The sequence below is a fragment of the Protopterus annectens genome, chromosome 7.part0 (genome assembly GCF_019279795.1).
Source record: "Protopterus annectens isolate FY-2018-M chromosome 7.part0, PAN1.0, whole genome shotgun sequence".
NCBI classification, from domain to species: domain Eukaryota; kingdom Metazoa; phylum Chordata; order Ceratodontiformes; family Protopteridae; genus Protopterus; species Protopterus annectens.
Genome location: NC_056739.1, coordinates 345,062,202 through 345,084,666, shown reverse-complemented (window position 1 = coordinate 345,084,666; position 22,465 = coordinate 345,062,202).

Here is a 22,465-nt window from a genome sequence, read left to right as displayed (position 1 = left end):
CATAACAAGGTATGAAGGTTGTTTTTTTCACTTTTTCATGTTAAAATTAAACAACTTTAAGTGGAGCTGCCAATGAACTTGTCAAAAACATAAACACCAGGAAAATGCTCGGAATGTCATACTCAGCATACTACGTCCTTGTTTGGTGTGAAGCAAAATGGCGTTAAAATCTTCTCAGTATACCAGTTTAAAGAAAGACTGAAAGAACCATAATGAAACAGGTTAGGGTGTAAAAGGATAGGCAAAAAATCCTTAGTGATTTGTAAGTAAATGTATTGCTTTGATTCTCTCCTGCAATTTATAACCAGTAGGTAGTTATTCCAGTAATTCATAGATCATGAGAGCATTATGAATACAGGATAAGCACTGCACTATGATTGGAGAGTGAGCAACCCGATTTCTATGTAGGTTCCTGGAAGTAGAAATGTGGGTACTTTATCACAAACTAGTTGGAAGCAAAGGTATGTCAGGGTTATTAATGGGGTCTTCCCTTCATTTTATTGGTTACTGTCCTTATCTATATCTCAGCTTCTGTCTCTCACAATATTTCTCTATCTTCTAAACTATTAATGTGTTTAGTAGCTCAATTTATTTGCTATGATTTATTTGACTTAATACTAATTCATTAATAGAAATTGCCTATTTCAGACATGAAAGTAGAAATTATAAATGGTTAAATGATGCATATTTCTGGCATTAGCCACATTTAGAGTTCTTCATGTGGGGTTACAGGTAATATGGCTTTTAAAGAGGGGTTATAAAGAGTAAGTGGAAGGATGCTTGTCTATTTAAAATTTTAAGGCCTAATACAGTTGCTACTTTAGATCTGCAGTCAATTGAATTGGAGTGAGGAGGAGGATCTCCGATTTGCTACTATGTCATCTGTTAAAGGTAAAGTGAGTATAATGAACAGATATAGAAAGATAGTAGCATGTGATGTGTAAATCACTCTCTGTAGTGCAAATCCAATAATACACATCCCTTTTCTTAGCTATATACCATATATCTAAATACTGGTATTTTTTTCTCATCCTATATATCAATTCATTTGGGAATGGAAGGTGAAAGTTCATAAAATACACAGCACCAAAGCAGAGTAATGAATGATGACAATACTGTGCATAACTAGGTGCGGGATTTATTTGCCTTACTCATGTCCACATAAGTCCATCAAATAAACAATAAGTTTTAACAATTTCAACATGTAATCAAAACTATTAAAACATAACAACTATTTAGGAAAAAGTGACCAACCTGTGCTGTGTAAACATTTCACCAAAGAAATAAGCCACAGTAAAGCAGTCCAAAAATTAGAATGATGAGATGACACCAGGCTCTTAGCATAAACCAAAAAATCTTTTATTTTAAAACAACATAAGTGCTTTCACAGCTCTTGCTGCTTCTTCAGATGTCAGTATAGAAATGCAGTCTCTCACACACAGCAATTTATGCAGAAATTCAACCAGCAACTCAACCAATCAAGAAATTAAGTATTAAAAGAATACAAATAATAAATGTTCTAAAACTTAAAAATAAGAGATGAACTTAAAATCAACTAATGCACACAAGTATATGTAAAGCTCATCTAAAAAGTGAGCATGTCTGTATCAAAGGTTTAAGGGGAACTTTATCATTTAGTCCTGATCCATAATCAGCCCTTAACCTGGATATCCACTTCTCTCTAAGCTTTCAGTAGCATTCCTAACATCACTCAACTTCTTAGTAGCTGCTACCTGTGCTATGACTTGAAACTTAAAACAGTGCATGTGTGAAGTAAGCTTCACGTGTTTAGACAGAGCACTGTACTCAGTACTATTATTTATATGTCTTAAGTGTTCTACTACATGTTCCTTCAACTGTATGTCAGTCTTGCCTACATAAAACTTTGTGCAGGCAGTGCACTACGCTAAATAAACACATGAGAAGAAGTGCAATTAGCTTGAACATCAAACACATACTGCTTACCTTGGTCTGGATGTGTAAATTTACCAGAAGTGTCAATATAGCTACAGCACTTACAATTATGTAATTATGGTCTAGTTACTTTACAAGTGGAACCCATTTTATTCATAGTAGTTTTGGCATCAATAAACTATTTTGGATAACAAATCATCTGTTTTAAAGATAATTTCTTCTTAAAGATAAAGTTAGGTTGTTCACCCACTATCTTTTTAAGATCATTATTTGTTGTTATAATGGGCCAATGTTTCCTTATAATATCCAAGACATACCCTGTAGTGTAAGAATAAGTTACCAGTATCCTGCATTTACTACCACCCAGTCTCTTAGGGTGAATTGAAGGTGGATTTGATGAAAAGTAGGGCCTGCCTCTATGTTCTCTAACATCAGAAACTTTATTCAATACTTGTACATTACTCCTCTTATAGCCCCTATCCACAAACCTATTCTCCAGATCTTTCATTTCAGCCTTGCCCTGTACTATGTTATCAAATACAAATTTGGGGTGCATGCTTGTTAGGTGTAAAAAGTTGTCCCTATAACAAGGTTTCCTGTACAGTGAAGTATCTATCAGATCACTGCTTGAAACTCTGATAAGTATATCTAATTAACTAATTTCTATCTTGGAATACTCAGCTGTAAATCTCAAAAATATAGTACTAGCATTAATCTCTTCTATAAACTTAACTAGCTCATCTTGTGTGCCCTTCCAAATCAAAAATAAATCATCCACAAAACTTCTGAAAAATAAAATGTGTTCTACATATGTATCAACCAATATGTGCTTATGTTCCTAGATGAGCATAATGAGATTGGCGTAGCTGGTGGCACATGATGTGCCCAATCCTACCCCATCTTTTTGCAAAAAATAATTACCATCAAAAACAAATACATTATTATACAAAATCAACTCAAGTAAACACAATAATTCAGCCTTACTATCACTAAATATATGTTGCTCCATCAGATATTGTAGCACTCATTCGATACCTAACATATTTGGTATAACTGTGAAGAGGGAACTTACATCCAGTGTTACCAAGTACCATCCCTCGACATCAAATGTAGCCTGTGTGAACTCATAGAGATCATAATTTGTCTAGTAAAATACTGAGTACTGAAGAATTATCACTGGTGCAGAAGGGTCTTTCTTTTGTGCTCTCCCAGAGTACTGATATTAATGAGATGATTTTTGATGTGAAAACTTTCATTAGAAATCTAATGTTAAAGTATATGTATAAAGACAATGCATTTATCTCTAGTGAATATCTTTTTAGGAAGCCAAGCACTTGCACACCTGTTTTACATCTCCTTATTGAGGCATTTGAAAAAAATATATTTAGGTGAAATTTATAAGGGCTATGATTCTGCAAATAAGTGTAAATGCTTTTTTTAGTATGACTGTTAGAGAGAAAGAAGTGCTTGAACACTTAATATGTGATCAGAACATTGTTATACGCCCTGCTAATAAGGGGTGCCCTATTGTGATTCTAAATTCTTTATGCTATGCTGATAAAATGAATATGTTGTTTGACAACTCTTTTTATAGTAATAAAATTACACTGTTTGATGTTAATAACAAGGTAATTCATATTAAAGACAAGTTGAGCTGTATGATTTCATCTAGGCTGATAGAAGTAAGTCTGATTATTTTTTGTGCAACATCACTTGCTTCCCTTTATACAGTAGCTGCCCAAGTTACACAAGGATCCTGCAAATCCACTGCTTAGACCTATAGTGTCTGGTAGAAAATGGAGTACAGAGTATATGTCCGTCTTTCTAGAAAATCATTTTAGACCACTTGCCAATATCAAATCATATATCCTGAGTGATTCTCAACAATTTTATTAAAAAAATATTCATTATTATTTCATACAGAATCATTAAATCTATTTCCCAGTTCATTTAACTCATATTTAAGTGCTTTGTCATTTGCACACAATATAGACACCCTCATCCCTTGTCCTTTTACAATGTTATTAAATATGTGGGATGGGTGCATACTTGTGCTGTGTAATAAATTGTTCCTGTAACATTCCTTCCTATATACTTTTGTATCAACGCCCTCTCCTTTCATATTAAGTTATATTTATATCTAAGTAAATTTGTAAAACATCTTTAGGGTGTCTAGGTTGCCCTCCCATATCAGAAATAAATATTCAACAAAGTGTCAATATAAAGTAATGTGCCTTGCATATGGACCATTTATGGTCACTTCTTCCTCTCATGTAGCCATGACTAGGTTGGCATAGCTATTGGCACAGGATGTGTCCATAACTATGCCATTCTTCTGCAGCTATATCTCATGTTCAGAAATGAACACAATAATGTGTTCATTTCTGATATGGGAGGGCAATCTAGACATCCTAAAGATTTTTTTATGATTTTATATATAGCACAACTTCATTTTTAAAGTTTAGGAGTTTTTGTATGAAGAAATAAATTACTTAGATAGAAATATAGCTAAATATAAACGAGAGGCTGTTGATACAAAGGTACATAGGAAGGAATGTTAGAGAAACAATTTATTACATAGGACAAGTATGTACCCATCCCACATATTTAATAACATTGTAAAAGGACACGGGATGAGGGTATCCAGATTGTGTGCAAATGACAAAGCACTTAAATATGAGTTAAGTGAACTGGGAAATAGATTTAATGATGGAGTTACAATATACACAAGGTGAATAATATTTCAGCCCAAGTTAGGGGACTGAGAAAAATGCAGGTCAAACCAAAAAAAAGAGACTGACATTGTAAAGAATAAAGAAGGACTTAACAATAATTTAGTAAGAATGCCAGTGTATTATTCTAGTAATGTCAAGCAAGCCTTAGAAGTATATAAAAACATTTTGGCAAATTTTAACTGCTGACAAACAAATCAGAGAGATAGTAGTGGTTACCCCAAGGTTTCTTTTCAAGAATATGAGACCCTTAAAAAGGCTTTTATGCTATCTCAAAATTAGGGAGGCTAGATGTGGAATTAAATTATTTATAAAACCCTGTTTGAAATGTCAATTTTGTACCTATATACATACTACAGGTTAGTTGTTTCATCTGGATCTGGAGAAAAAAAATCTTATTTAATGTAGAAAGTGACTGCGACACCATGCATATAGTTTATCTGGGACACTGCATAGAATGCCAGTATTTTATATAGGTAAAACAGATCGCAGATTAGGAGATAGAATAAGAGAGCAAAAGTATAATATAAGCAAAAGAGCAGCCAGTAATGCATTGGCCCAACATGTTATAAATAATGATAATAAGGAGAAATAATGGATGATATCAGAAATAGGACAGAAGAAAAAGAGACAAGGTGGATAATAAGGATAATAAGGATGAGAGCAGATAGTGGCAGAGTTTTGAATGAAAAAGTTCCTATTAAACCAATTTTGAAAGCTAGACCTCCACAAAGATAATGTGGTATGCTGCCCAGTCCCTCCATTTATTTATAGATAAAATATATAGGTGAATTTAATTTCTTATTCAGAACTGTTAATAGGAGTTTTTATTTTAGATTTTAGGTATGTGATTTTAATAAATAATAATTTTAGCAATGTATTTTCTATGGGAATGTGTTTATAAGATATGGGTGCTTTAAATGATAATTGATTCAATTTTTTTGTATTTAAATGGAAAACTTACACACCGTTAGCTAACATCTGATGGAGCAGTTGGTTAAACTGTGAAAATGCTTACATTTTGTTTCAATAAATATCTTATGGTATACTAAAATTACAAGCCATTGTTTTGTTCTGCTTTGTGGGCTGTTCGTATTTCTAAGCAAAACATTAATCTGGTTTGTTTTGATTACAATTTGTGAATCAATATTAGGGAAACCTATACCACCTTCTTCCCAATGTTTTGCATGTCATTCAAAAGGTATCACTGGTTTATTAGGATACTATAGAAAATTGAAAATGAATAGAGTTTATGTTCTTTAAAATAACTTTGAAGGGATTATAATTAGTGACTGAGTATAACATAAGATTTTAGGCAGAATTACTATTTTAATTTATGCAAGACTATCTTCCATTGTGCAAATAACTTATACCAGTTTGTGGTTGAGTAACTATATTAATTACATTTTTATAATTTACTAACACTGAGTATTTGCAATTAGATGTTAACATAATTAGATGTATGCAATTTATTCACCTGTATACCTAACGAATATGGACTACAGGCCATTAGAGAATTAATGGTGGGCATGAGTGGGTTCTCCTCTGATAGACAAATTTTGATTAACCAACTTATGGAAACTGTGTTATCAAACAATGTTTTCACATTCAATAATAAGTATTATTTGCAAACATGGGGTGTTGCCATGGGCACCCCATGTGCAAATACTTACGCGAATTTGGTTTTATATCATTGGGAACAAGAACATCTATTTAATAGTAGTTGGATGAATAGAATACTGTTATACAGGAGGTTTGTTGATGACTTGGTCCTGTTATGGGTTGGTACAAAAATTGAATTAGAAGAATTTGTAAAATATTTAGAATCAACTACTGAGTTCTTTAGATTCACTCTTGAATATTCACATACTAATATAAATTTTTTAGACGTTAACCTATATTTTGATGATGAAGGGCGTTTGAATTCTAAACTTTACAGAAAGAAATGCTGGAGAAATACAATGATAGAATATAGCAGCATGCATCCCAGGCATGTGTTTGCAGGAGTAGTAAAAGGACAATTTTCCAGATTGGTGAGAATATGCAAAGATCCAACAATACTGAGAGAAGAAATATGTCTTATGGAAAAACTTTTTAAAAAAAGAGGCTATGCCTCCAAGTTAATAGAAGGGGTAAAGAATGACATTTTTCATACTCTATCCAAAAAAGACTATAGAGATGCTATTACACACGAGCCTGTAAAAAATAGAGAATGCTTAACAAGTGGCACATACCAGGATAGGACCTATGGGACCAATAGGATTAGATATATAATGAAATATACTAATGACAATGCAGCCATTAGGAATATTATTCACAAGAACTGGAATGCACTGACCATGGTGGAGGATATCCAAGCCGTGGTTGGTAGCAAACCCAGTTTTACATTTCGTACATGTGATAATTTGAAAATGATTTTTTCTATAGATGTTAATAATATGAACATAAGAACAGATAACACTTATGTAAAAAATGGAACGTTTCCTTGCAGGAAGTGTAATATGTGTCCATACATTACATCCATGCAATACTTTAAACATCCAGATGGATTATCAGAATTCACACCTAAGGAATATACAGACTGTAATACTAAGAATTTAATTTATATGGCCAATTGTACAATATGTGAAGCATTTTATATTGGTCTTACGAAAAGAAGGATTAAGGAGCGTATATACAACCATGTGTATGACATTCGCAAAAGGAATGAGTTAAATGCCCTGGCAAGACATGTTATTCTATACCCTACACATGAGTTCAAATTCAGGGTCCTACAGACAGTCAAAAGTAACTTGAGAATGGGAGATAATGAGAATTACTTAGCCAAGTTAGAATTGGATTGGATTTTTAGATTTGGGGCGCATATGACACCTGGTATTAATAATCATATTTCATTAAAACCTATCCTAGAAAGAAGATGAGTTTGTTACAATATTTAAATCTGGGATTTCTCACTGATAATGATATTAATGATGAGAATTTAGAGCTGACTTTACTTCTGTGTTTTAGGGAAGGTTAACATGGAACCATAGACATAGTAAATTTATATAGACGTCATTAATAATTTTTATTTTGAACAGACATCTTTTTAACTCATTATATTTGTTAATTAGTTTTTAATAAAATAAAATGAAATAAAATATTAATAAAATATTCATATAACACATGTATCTTAGAGTTTTTAGACATAAAAGTGACACCAGATTTTAGATCAATATATAATATAGAATTTATTTATGAGTTCGTACCTAATATTTAATAATTTATATTTAATAATTTAGATATCAATTGTTATATATATTCAAATGACATACCCAAAAGGATTTGTGAACAACATCCTATGAATAAGCTCTAGTGATGGTTTTAAGAGTTGTATACTGATTGACGAAGGCATTAATTGCACTTTGAGTCATTGTAATTATAATGATTATAATAATTACACTAAAAATTAAAATTATAATTATTATGATAGTAAAATAGTTTGATAATATTTTAGTAATATTTTAATAAGATACATAATGAATAGGATTAATAATAGTTATATAAATAAACATAGTCAATGAGAATATACATAATGAAATTTTATAATGAGGTCTGATGACGATTATTAATGAATGTTTAGATATTCCATTTATGCGAAAAACCTCATTTTGAAGTTTTTGCGAAGTTTGTGTTAATGAAAGATACTGTTGCAGTATATACAATGGTTAAAACTTCTGATTGAATCTGCTATGTGTATGGTTATAATATCTGGTTGTAAACATTTTGTGATTCGTCCTAACATATAGATGTTGCAGAAGTGTAGGGAGCCAATAAGAATGACTCATTTTTATGGAACGATATGTTCGTTTCATTCATCTATTATGTATTAATATGGGTTTGTTGAATAACCATGAATTCTGCAAAGACTATGAAATCAAGATAGAAACCCCAGTTTGCGGACACTATAATATATATTTTTAATGACATTTTCAAAGATATTTTAATGATTTGTTTTAAATATAACAACACATACTTGTTATTATTATTTTTACATGTTTTTGAGTTTGAGGGCTGAGTCACAGATTTGGAAATGTGAACGCTCATAACAGCAGTTTTTTTAGTTTGAAAGCACTGATGCACTTTGTAATTATTTAATTGAATAATTATCAATTGATGCAATTGAAGGAGTTGTTTCATAGTATATAAAGGATATGTTTGAATGATTTAGTTAGATCTGAAGAAGCGTGCTTAAGACACGCGAAAGCGCTCATCTCATTTTTTGTTTTGTTCATGGAATAAAGTATGTTTGTTTTACTACTGCTGAATTCGTGATTTGACTGCTAACCAGTTCTCGTGGTGTGTCCTACAGTTTTGTTCATTACTACATGTTAACATAATTCCAAATTATTTAACTTGTGTATTATCCCATTTAAAATTCTTATATATTTTTAACAAATAATTGTTTTTTATTAATTAGCAAAGTATTTGTTTTACATTGATTAAATGTCAAACTTGAAATCTTTTGAAAACCATTCATGGAATTAACTATATGTTTTAACAATGTTTGTAAATTACCTATAGTTAGTAAAATATCCAGAAGAAGTTGTATTTTGGAGATATAATTATCATCAGTTGAAAACCCTTTATATTTTTTATCTAATATAGTTAGCAAAGGGTTCTATAATTAATGCAAATAACAGACGGGATAGGACAACCTTGTTTAGTGCCTTATGAGATTTTAAATGATGTAGAAAGAAAGAAACCTATCTTAAATGAAAATTACTTATTGTAAAGCTTTGCTATTAAATTTATAAACTCCTGAGAGAAATTATGTTCTTTAAACACTTTATTTAAATAAAGACAATCCACTGAGTCCAAAGCTTTATCTGTATCCAGACTTATAATTGAAAGTTCTTTTTTATTCTTATTTGCAAAATCAATCAAGGTATTAAGCCTAATAATATTACATTGAACCATCCTATTTAATACAAATCCAGGTTGATCATCATTTATTTATCCTGGCAAAAATAATTATTTTCATTAGAGTAGACATAAGTAACTTATATCACTGAATTGGTTGTCAGAGGATACACACTTTCAATACCACATATCGGTGCTCATACCACAACTGCCTGACAGTGCCTGGCCAAACCATGTTCTGCACAGCAACAAAGAGAAACCAGTATGTAAGACTATGCAACAGTACATGTCATAATGTATGCGACACAATGCACCACCTAGCCACAGGAGGTATATATCAAGCTAATGCATAAAGACATATGTCATCCATTGCAATGATTGTAAAGTCCAGTTACAGTATTACCAGTATACCACACTAGTTGTTGGTGGTAAACCCCTGCCTAACATATGTGCACATTCGTTAGTATAGGTGGCATACTGCTGTACTAGACTATACATGTTGCTAGATACGCACTTATATCCTGTAACACACATATGACTGAGGGCATGTTACAGGCATACCCACGCACACATCAGCCATACATACAAGACACAAAGGTATGGCAACCCAGATGAGCTTTACCTATGTATCATACAGTACTGTGTGTCAGTACTTACAAAACATTATGCCTGAGGTATGTAATCTGTAAGGACTACAGGGAACACACATAGCAGTGTTTCCAAGCAATGTGGACATACACTATACTGTGCTGTTTAGGCTTACAGCTTCAGTTAGTACTACAATTCATACGGGATTTGGATTCACTAGCAGTACCAATCAATAAGCATACATGTACTGCTTTAGCCTACAATGGCACACTCCAGTCCACACCAAGGGACTATGTCAGACCGTATGCCATACTGCTTTTTCTGCCTAGCAGTAGCATACACATCTTTTGCTGGGATCAGAGCTAGGACACAAAATAGCATGACAGAAACAGTTTCCCACTAAGCTATCACACATTTACAGAACCTCAACACATTCCCCAACACATTCACCATCGCACTCAGTCAACCTCACATAGCAATTATTGCAACAAGTACATGTGGGTGTGTATCGGTTCATAGGTAGGTAATAGGCTATTGGCCCTAGGACCTATAGAAGCCTAGCTATATGCTACACTTGCCTTTGACACACATGTAATTTAATTTCATGTGCCCCTGTCCAGCAGAGCCACAGAGGTGATTCCCGGTGTGCATTTCCTATCTCCCATCCAATCATCAGGATTATTCAAGACGACTGCTAATGAGGAGCTTGGTTTGCTATTGATAGGTGGTTTGTTCCAGAGTATGGGATGTCTCTGAGATAGAAATCTATCCCTCCAGCATGTTCTGTCTATTGAGGTGACAAGGTTTAGGTCCCTAGAGCGTGTAGCTCATAGGGATTGTGATCTGTTTACGTGGAGCATGTCCAACAGCTCTGGGCTTGACATAGCTTTGTATGTTAGGCAGAGGTCACCTCTGAGTAGGCAGTATGCAACACAGTCTAGCTGTAATTTTGTGAGATGGTCTGCATAGGGCATCTGTTTGAGGCTGGTATTACTCTTTGTGAGGTATGTCTGTGGCCTTTTCAGTCGCTGTAGATGTCTTTTGAGGTACATACCACATGGGGCATTGTACTCTATAATGGATTTTATGTGTGATGAGTAGAGGGGAACACTGACCTATATTTCCCTGGATGACACACCTTTTGTGATGAGGTGTGCCATGTAGACAGATTACATGACTAGTGTGGCACTGTGATTATCAAAGGGGAGACTACTGTCCACCTGTGTCCCATGGTCTCTTATCACAATTTTGGTGTTAAGTAGACTACCACCTATGTGGTAGTTCAAGGGTATGGAGTTTTTGCCAGAAGGGATGCCAATGCAGTTTCAACATTGAGCTTGAGTCCATGGCTTTGTCACCAGGCATCTGTCGCAGTAAATATGACCCTGTCTTTCTCTCTCTCTCTCTCTCTCTATATATATATATATATATATATATATATATATGTATATATACACACATACATATAAACATCCATTGGTGTACATATAGATATACATATATGCACATATACAGTCCACCTTTCATGGTGGGAATATCAATTATGTGAAGGTTGTGAGGTATACAGTTATGTAATAATATTGCACAGTGTTGTGCGGAACGCATTGAAGGTGTTCTCAGCCCATGTAGCTTTAGCAGGCTTCACTGGCTGCAACACTGCATACCTGACAAATCATACCCACAGCGTTTAACCACCACATGTCATATACCAATACTGCATGCTGTCTTGTTTGCCACACACTGCAACCTACATAGAAATATGCACATAACAACCTTCAGCAACATATATATGTCCACCCTTCACAAACAGTTGCAGTATGTCCCTTGCTCTATGCACATGTACAGATGCTAATATATCTGACACAGACAGATCTCTTCGTATGTGTGTGCCATACACACACAAGGTCCACACTGTTGTAAGTCTGTGGACCTCACGGCTGACCTGTTGGGCCTTGCTGCAACATGAACAGGTGTCACATGTGAGCACACAGTAATATTAGAGGGTGTATATATAGCTGCAAATGCTAGATTAGCATGCTAGCCTGGTACAGCTCTTGCCAATGCTAAGCTACACATTAATATGACTATCATGCATTTGTTACTCTGTTACTCTGTCACATCAATGTTTATATAACTGTATGCGCTACTCCCCCAAACAGACATTGTACACACTACTGTACAGAACATAGATAACATGGATCAGATGTTTGGCATTTAATGCTGAACTACATATGTCACAGTCATATCCCACTGCACACAGCTACACACTGATTTCTCCATGGCAGTAGTTATGCAGGGCATCTGTGCATAGATACGTACTGCTGCCACATATGGATGATTCAAAGTATGTAGAGTACTCTTCAAAAACATCTACCACATGCCAGTAAATACATATCTGTTACATAACTTTCCTTTGCATGTGTTTGTATTTGTCAGTTCTGTGTGTTTTGTATCTGTTTTTTATTTATTTATTTTTTTTTATATCTTTTTTTTAATATATTTTTTTTTTGGTTTTTAATATCTTTTTTTTTCTGTTGCTGTTGCTGTTGTCGGTGTCTGTCTGTCTGTCTCTCTCTCTCTCTCTCTCTCTCTCTCTCTAAGTCAGGTAGGCATAGCCCTTTCAGCTTTCCAAAGTGGGGCTCATGCTTGTTTGCTGTGGACACCGTTGTGTAAGTCAGAAGGTTGGTATACTTCTTATATCTGAAGCTAGGGGTGTAGCCAGTGATTTGAATGTTGTACTCAGACCTGAATGTTGCCACTTCCAGTACACAGTTGTCAGTGTAGAATTGTATTCACCCCTACAAATGCTAACACAAGATACATGGGAGTATGTAGTTTCTTTTCTACTTATACAATTTCCTGCCATACATACATAGTTATTGAGATGTATTAATTTGGCAGATGAACTGTTTGTGAACTGCTATACTGTGAATATTAATGTACTCACTTCTGCACAGTTTCTGTTTTTTTATTGTTGACATTAGCACAGGATGCTCATGAAAACTGGACAGTTCCAGTACTGAGTATGCGTACCTACATCCTTGCTGGACCCTGAACACACTGGTATTTTGTACGTATGGGTGGGGATTGTCCTGCTATGATACTGTGTGGGGGTTGTAAAGTGCTGCTGTAACATTATTTACTGCTAGAATGTCTGATTCTGTTATCACAGTCATGTAATGCAATTCCACAACAACTGCTGGTAAAGTTCCACAGAACAGGTTTTGAGTTATGGCATTCCTATCTTTCCTTTACATTCATTCATTCTGATGCATGATATATCTATTTCAGCAACAACCTGCTGTATATCTACTGTGGCTTAGTGGTACTTCGTGCAGTCTAGTGTATCCAAGGTCCAGGGTTCGAGACTGACAGAGGTGTTTTATTTTGCTGCTGAGCAGAACAAGTGCCCTCACATGCAGGGTGACTAAGGCACTTTTAAGCAGTTGTAAGTGGGTTTGCACAGGTTTGTGCGAAGCTTAGCAATGTTTAGCTAAGCGCACACAAGCGCACACTCGCGCAAACCCACTAACTACTGCTTAAAAGTGCTTACTCCTGCTAACCCCCGCGCTTATTTCTTTGAAAGAAAAGAAAATGGGGAGATAGGAAAGTGGTGAAAAAGGGGCACAAAGAGGGAAAGACAGTAGGGAAAACAGCTCGGGATGTGCAGGACGGGTGTATGGAAGGTCCATAGCTGCCCATTTCTTTAACAGCAACAGCTGTGCATATGCTAAAAATTTGGAGGGAAATTTGAAACCTTCCACCCCTGAGAGAGGAGTGGGAACAACAAAGTATGTTGTACTGCCAATTGAATATCAGTTTATGTGTCCAGCGGACATGTGTGCAAAATGAGCAACTATGTATGGGGCATAATTTTTTTTTGGGAGCAGAGTGCCCTTTTTTTTTAGGTGATAGTGGAATGTGGGGTAGGGGAAATGAGTATATTTGGGGAGGTAGGTTGGGGAGGTAAACAGACAAGACAAACAAGATGCATAAAGGGGTGGAATATGACACATGTGGTGGGTGAACACCATTGACAGGGAAGGATGTTTGGAAATCACAAGCCCATGAGCCTACAGATGGCAACAGTGGGACTGAGATCCCCACCCATGGGCAGTCACCACTGCACCTTCACAGCCCAGAGAGTGGCTGTGCTGGGGGCTACATAGGAGGGGCAGACTCATCCGTGGGTCGCGCCACACGTGCTTCAAGCTGGTGTAGAGGATCAGCGACTGAACACTCAATCTCCGTACGCACCACAGCCTGGACTGTTCGGAGGGTGATAGGTGGCCCTTATCCAGCCACGCTTGCATGGGGGGGCAAGCCCCATCCTCTCCAGTGCTTGCACCTGAAGGTAGCACAGGGCCAATGTAGGAGGAAGTCCCAGGCTGGGCACTGGACCTGCTGGAGCCAGGTGCCATCGCCAACTCAGGTGGGACAGGTGGGTCCACTGGGACTGGCCTTTCCATATGTTCTATGTTTAGAAGGATTTAATGACAATATGGGTTGTTAATAGCCAACAGAATTCCAAATTAGTTGTAACAGCATGCAGTAGTAGTCCCATTAACCCAACACACCAGAGTTCCAACATTTGAACAGCAAGCATAACACATGCATATATAGAACACCAGTGGACATTCCAACAGCATGCAGGATTGATTGGTGGCAACAGACCACCAAGATTGTAGTATTTGAACAGGGCACATGCATCAAAGTAAATGCAGATATTTATAAACTAATAGGACATATGTCCCAACAAATGTTTTGAGATTGGACATACCCATTGATGTGTGGAATTGCATTGTTTATGCACATACAGTAGGGTGTAAAAAGATACCTCCATTAACAACTTATATGTACTTATAGTTTACACTACATTTATATTGACTGCAAGTATATAGCCCCTACATGTATTATTACACTAGGCAATGTCGATTAAATTGTGAAATGGGTTTTTCTAGTTCTTTATATACCTGACCTGTATCTGACATACAGACTGTCCTGGATGCAGATGTTACTGCTATGTATTTATATATTTTATTTATATTTATATATCTGCATATCTGGATGTGTTCAGGTGACATTATCAATTATATTTTAACAGCCCCCCACATTTCTAACAGCACACTGACATTTCTAGGGAAAACAATAACAAGCTACTCATGTGCCAGATTAACCTATACATGCCAGCCATTAACCAACAGTTGAGGACTGTATATATGCTTAACAGCTACTGGCACACCCTTCATCCACTTTATATGAGCCTACCCAAGTGTGGGTTGACAACGCTTAATACAACAGTACTATTTCTATAATGCAAGAGTACAACAACATATCAATGAAAGTGACACGGACACACTCCATGAATTATACCTTTATTAATTACATTACACACTTTTCTAGAGGCTCTCTCATTTATTGTAAATTACAGTGCATGCAGAATACTTATTCAAGACGTATTATACCTTTATTAATGGGTTACAACACTCTTTTTTATGCTCTCTCACTTATTTTATATAACAATACATGCAGAATAATTACTAACCTGCCTGGTGGCACAGCATATCTGCATAGGCTTGCTGATTTGGAGCAGGGACACCTGCAGCTGTGAAGTAAATGAAATCATATTGAGACATATACCTATCCATAATATAGACTACAATTGCAATTCTTACATACTTCATTCCATGGCTACCTACTCAGTAGTGGGGCATTTTGCATCCCACGGGCCTCCGGTGTCCACTGGTTCAGTTGGTCCTGCTTGCATCTCTTCAGGTCTGCGTGGTGGTGTCTGACCTGCTCACCAGTCCGAGGGACACCTGTGGCACTTGTGAGATCATGTGCGAGACGGTTCCGGGATTCTGCTTTGTGATCAGTGCCCTGGAACTGGCCCTGCAGGAGTCTGGCATCATGATTATGGATGAGGAGCCAAACCATCACTTTTGACTCCTCAATGCCCCACCGTTGCACTCGAAAGCAAGAGCCCTCTCCAATACCAGCCATGCTGCCTGCAGATGGGAGCTACAACCAGTTATGACAAGTATTCCCACCTATGGAGCTTAAATATGCCTCATTTCCCACACTTATTTGTGATTGGCCGGATTTGAAAATTCTCAGCTGAGTGCACACCTGCTTAACACTGGGTAGACTTTGATTAATATGTATATGTGTGTTGACAGTGCATGAACATCAAATGCTGTCATGGCTTAGTGGTTCAGTACTGTGATTATGGTGCACACTATCCCGTGTTCGAGGCCTGTCATTGCTTTTTATTTTACTACTGGCCTGACCGGCTAGAAGGTGTGGCTGTGTTTAGCCGACTTTGCTCAACTTTGCCCAGCATTGCTCTACATTGCTCGACATTGCCCGATGTTGCGCTGGTTAGCGTGGTGCGCAGCTTTGCGCAAACATGTTTTGTTTGTGCTAGTTGGTGCGATGCGCAGCTCCACGCAAAACTATTGTGCTAGTTAAAGCAGTACTAAGCTATGAGCAATTATACTTAAATGTGCTTAATACTGGTAAACTTTGCTTAGCAGTGCTTCACATTGCTTAAGATACGTTACTTATGCATTCATCAGTATGCATAACCAAGTCACCTTCTTATATATGTATAAAATATCGTTCACTACTACATAGGCCATTTCAATGCTTTTTACTAAATTTTAAAAGATAATTGTCAGGAATTATTTTTCTATACAGATTTCATACAGAAAATAAAAAGGGGAGTGGAGGGACTCGAACCGGGAATGCCTCCTCTTTGTGTGAACGCTCTACCACTATGCTACTGCTATTTGTCTTAATTTGCATATAAGTGTCGTATTATCCTCTTCGATGTCTAAACTGCTAACTGTAGCTAAGCAATGGGCAAACCCGCGCAAACATGCGCAAATACGGGCAGCTATATCGGGAATAATAAAAAAAAATAAGAGTTTTACATTTTATAATTCTACAGGGGTTTAGAATGTGGGGGAGTGTAGTGTTGTGTATATACACATTTGAGCAGACTCGCTCATGTCATTTACATTTGATGATTGTGGGACTTGCAGGGGCGTGGATTTTTGGACTACTCGGCAGTCTGACACACCCCCTGCACTCGTGCACGCTCCGTGTTAGCCTTAGAGTTGAGTCAGCGCACCCTCATGAATATGCATGGCATGGTGATGTCATCCTCTTAGGCTGCAGTTTCTGTGTAAGACTTATTTAGTCTTACACGGAGGATTAGTGAATCCCGGGGCATATCTTTCAACTGTCCCTTACTTTGACTCAATCTTTTTTCACTAGATTAATTCAGGTTATATGCTACAGTTTTGCAAGTGGTAATGACATTTTTAGTTCTTTTTTGAAAGAATTCTAGCACTGCCTCCATACCATGATGACCTGCTGCAGTTGTGCAATGGTTTAGCATAGAAGGTGAAGAACATTAAGATTCAGCATCACTACTCAAGCAGGTAACTTTTACTCTGTACTGCAATCACAGCTGTACAGAAGCACTGTTAACACTTTTGTCATCTCTAACAAACACTGCCCCCAAAACAATTACTGCAACACATTCTGGAATACATATGGTCTTAAAACAGGTAATATTATACAACATTCTTAGAGTGGCAATGCTACAATATACACAAACACTGTAACAGCTTTGCATTACTTATCATCACAAGTCTGAAGACTAGGATGAGCAGATTAAGAGACTGGAAATGTTGTTATTCCTGAAAAGATCGCAACATGAGAGCAGATGTACACCATCAAGATGCATAACAAGGTATGAAGGTTGTTTTTTTCAATTTTTCATGTTAAAATTAAACAACTTTAAGTGGAGCTGCCAATGAACTTGTCAAAAACATAAACACCAGGAAAATGCTCGGAATGTCATACTCAGCATACTACGTCCTTGTTTGGTGTGAAGCAAAATGGCGTTAAAATCTTCTCAGTATAGCAGTTTAAAGAAAGACTGAAAGAACCATAATGAAACAGGTTAGGGTGTAAAAGGATAGGCAAAAAATCCTTAGTGATTTGTAAGTAAATGTATTGCTTTGATTCTCTCCTGCAATTTGTAACCAGTAGGTAGTTATTCCAGTAATTCATAGATCATGAGAGCATTATGAATACAGGATAAGCACTGCACTATGATTGGAGAGTGAGCAACCAGATTTCTATGTAGGTTCCTGGAAGTAGAAATGTGGGTACTTTATCACAAACTAGTAGGAAGCAAAGGTATGTCAAGGTTATTAATGGGGTCTTCCCTTCATTTTATTGGTTACTGTCCTTATCTATATCTCTGCTTCTGCCTCTCACAATATTTCTCTATCTTCTAAACTATTAATGTGTTTAGTAGCTCAATTTATTTGCTATGATTTATTTGACTTAATACTAATTCATTAATAGAAATTGCCTATTTCAGACATGAAAGTAGAAATTATAAATGGTTAAATGATGCATATTTCTGGCATTAGCCACATTTAGAGTTCTTCATGTGGGGTTACAGGTAAAATGGCTTTTAAAAAGGGGTTATAAAGAATAAGTGGAAGGATGCTTGTCTATTTAAAATTTTAAGGCATAATACAGTTGCTACTTTAGATCTGCAGTCAATTGAATTGGAGTGAGGAGGAGGATCTCCGATTTGCTACTATGTCATCTGTTAAAAGTAAAGTGAGTATAATGAACAGATATAGAAAGATAGTAGCATGTGATGTGTAAATCACTCTCTGTAGTGCAAATCCAATAATACACATTCCGTTTCTTAGCTATATGCCATATATCTAAATAATGGTATTTTTTTCTCATCCTTTATATCAATTCATTTGGGAATGGAGGGTGAAAGCTCATAAAATACACAGCACCAAAGCAGAGTAATGAATGATGACAATACTGTGCATAACTAGGTGTGGGATTTATTTGCCTTACTCATGTCCACATAAGTCCATCAAATAAACAATAAGTTTTAACAGTTTCAACATGTAATCAAAACTATTAAAACATAACAACTATTTAGGAAAAAATGACCAACCTGTGCTGTGTAAACATTTCACCAAACAAATAAGCCACAGTAAAGCAGTCCAAAAATTAGAATGATGAGATGACACCAGGCTCTTAGCATAAACCGAACAATCTTTTATTTTAAAACAACATAAGTGCTTTCACAGCTCTTGCTGCTTCTTCAGATGTCAGTATAGAAATGCAGTCTCACACACACAGCAATTTATGCAGAAATTCAATCAGCAACTCAACCAATCAAGAAATTAAGTATTAAAAGAATACAAATAATAAATGTTCTAAAACTTAAAAATAAGAGATGAACTTAAAATCAACTAATGCACACAAGTATATGTAAAGCTCATCTAAAAAGTGAGCATGTCTGTATCAAAGGTTTAAGGGGAACTTTATCATTTAGTCCTGATCCATAATCAGCCCTTAACCTGGATATCCACTTCTCTCTAAGCTTTCAGTAGCATTCCTAACATCACTCAACTTCTTAGTAGCTGCTCCCTGTGCTATGACTTGAAACTTAAAACAGTGCATGTGTGAAGTAAGCTTCACATGTTTAGACAGAGCACTGTACTCAGTACCATTATTTATATGTCTTAAGTGTTCTACTACATGTTCCTTCAACTGTCTGTCAGTCTTTCCTACATAAAACTTTGTGCAGGCAGTGCACTACACTAAATAAACACATGAGAAGAAGTGCAATTAGCTTGAACATCAAACACATACTGCTTACATTGGTCTGGATGTGTAAATTTACCAGAAGTGTCAATATAGCTACAGCACTTACAATTATGTAATTATGGTCTAGTTACTTTACAAGTGGAACCCATTTTATTCATAGTAGTTTTGGCATCAATAAGCTATTTTGGATAACAAATCATCTGTTTTAAAGATAATTTCTTCTTAAAGATAAAGTTAGGTTGTTCACCCACTATCTTTTTAAGATCATTATTTGTTGTTATAATGGGCCAATGTTTCCTTATAATATCCAAGACATACCCTGTAGTGTAAGAATAAGTTACCAGTATCCTGCATTTACTACCACCCAGTCTCTTAGGGTGAATTGAAGGTGGATTTGATGAAAAGTAGGGCCTGCCTCTATGTTCTCTAACATCAGAAACTTTATTCAATACTTGTTGTACATTACTACTCTTATAGCCCCTATCAACAAATTTATTCTCCAGATCTTTCATTTCAGCCTTGCCCTGTACTATGTTATCAAATACAAATTTGGGGTGCATGCTTGTTAGGTGTAAAAAGTTGTCCCTATAACAAGGTTTCCTGTACAGTGAAGTATCTATCAGATCACTGCTTGAAACTCTGATAAGTACATCTAATTAACTAATTTCTATCTTGGAATACTCAGCTGTAAATCTCAAAAATATAGTACTAGCATTAATCTCTTCTATAAACTTAACTAGCTCATCTTGTGTGCCCTTCCAAATCAAAAATAAATCATCCACAAAACTTCTGAAAAATAAAATGTGTTCTACATATGTATCAACCAATATGTGCTTATGTTCCTAGATGAGCATAATGAGATTGGCGTAGCTGGTGGCACATGATGTGCCCAATCCTACCCCATATTTTTCAAAAAATAATTACCATCAAAAACAAATACATTATTATACATAATCAACTCAAGTAAACACAATAATTCAGCCTTACTGTCACTAAATATATGTTGCTCCATCAGATATTGTAGCACTCTTTCGATACCTAACATATTTGGTATAACTGTGAAGAGGGAACTTACATCCAGTGTTACCAAGTACCATCCCTCTACATCAAATGTAGCCTGTGTGAACTCATAGAGATCATAATTTGTCTAGTAAAAATACTGAGTACTGAAGAATTATCACTGGTGCAGAAGGGTCTTTCTTTTGTGCTCTCCCAGAGTACTGATATTAATGAGATGATTTTTAATGCGAAAACTTTCATTAGAAATCTAATGTTAAAGTATATGTATAAAGACAATGCATTTATCTCTAGTGAATATGTTTTTAGGAAGCCAAGCACTTGCACATCTGTTTTATATCCCCTTATTGAGGCACTTGAAAAAATATGTTTAGATGAAATTTATAAGGGCTATGATTCTGCAAATAAGTGTAAATGCTTTTTTAATATGACTGTTAGAGAGAAAGAAGTGCTTGAACACTTAATATGTGATTAGAACATTGTTATACACCCTGCTGATAAGGGGTGCCCTATTATGATTTTAGATTCTTTATGCTATGCTGATAAAATGAATATGTTGTTTGACAACTCTTTTTATAGTAATAAAATTACACTGTTTGATGTTAATAACAAGGTAATTCATATTAAAGACAAGTTGAGCTGTATGATTTCATCTGGGCTGATAGAAGTAAGTCTGATTATTTTTTGTGCAACATCCCTTGCTTCTCTTTATACAGTAGCTTCCCAAGTTACACAAGGATCCTGTAAATCCACTGCTTAGACCTATAGTGTCTGGTAGAAAATGGAGTACAGAGTCTATGTCCGTCTTTCTAGAAAATAATTTTAGACCACTTGTCAATACCAAATCATATATCCTGAGTGATTCTCAACAATTTTATTAAAAAATTATTCATTATTATTTCATACAGAATCATTAAATCTATTCCCCAGTTCATTTAACTCATGTTGAAACACTTTGTCATTTGCACACAATATAGATACCCTCATCCCTTGTCCTTTTACAATGTTATTAAATATGTGGGATGGGTGCATACTTGTCCTGTGTAATAAACTGTTCCTGTGTCAATATAAAGTAATGTGCCTTGCATATGGACCATTTATGGTCACTTCTTCCTCTCATGTAACCATGACTAGGTTGGCATAGCTATTGGCACAGGATGTGTCCATAACTATGTCATTCTTCTGCAGCTATATCTCATGTTCAGAAATGAACACGATAATGTGTTCATTTCTGATATGGGAGGGCAATCTAGACATCCTAAAGATTTTTTTATGATTTTATATATAGCACAACTTCATTTTTAAAGTTTAGGAGTTTTTGTATGAAGAAATAAATTACTTAGATAGAAATATAGCTAAATATAAAGGAGAGGCTGTTGATACAAAGGTACATAGGAAGGAATGTTAGAGAAACAATTTATTACATAGGACAAGTATGCACCCATCCCACATATTTAATAACATTGTAAAAGGACAAGGGATGAGGGTATCCAGATTGTGTGCAAATGACAAAGCACTTAAATATGAGTTAAGTGAACTGGGAAATAGATTTAATGATGAGGTTACAATATACATAAGGTGAATAATATTTCAACCCAAGTTAGGGGACTGAGAAAAATGCAGGTCAAACCAAAAAAAAGAGACTG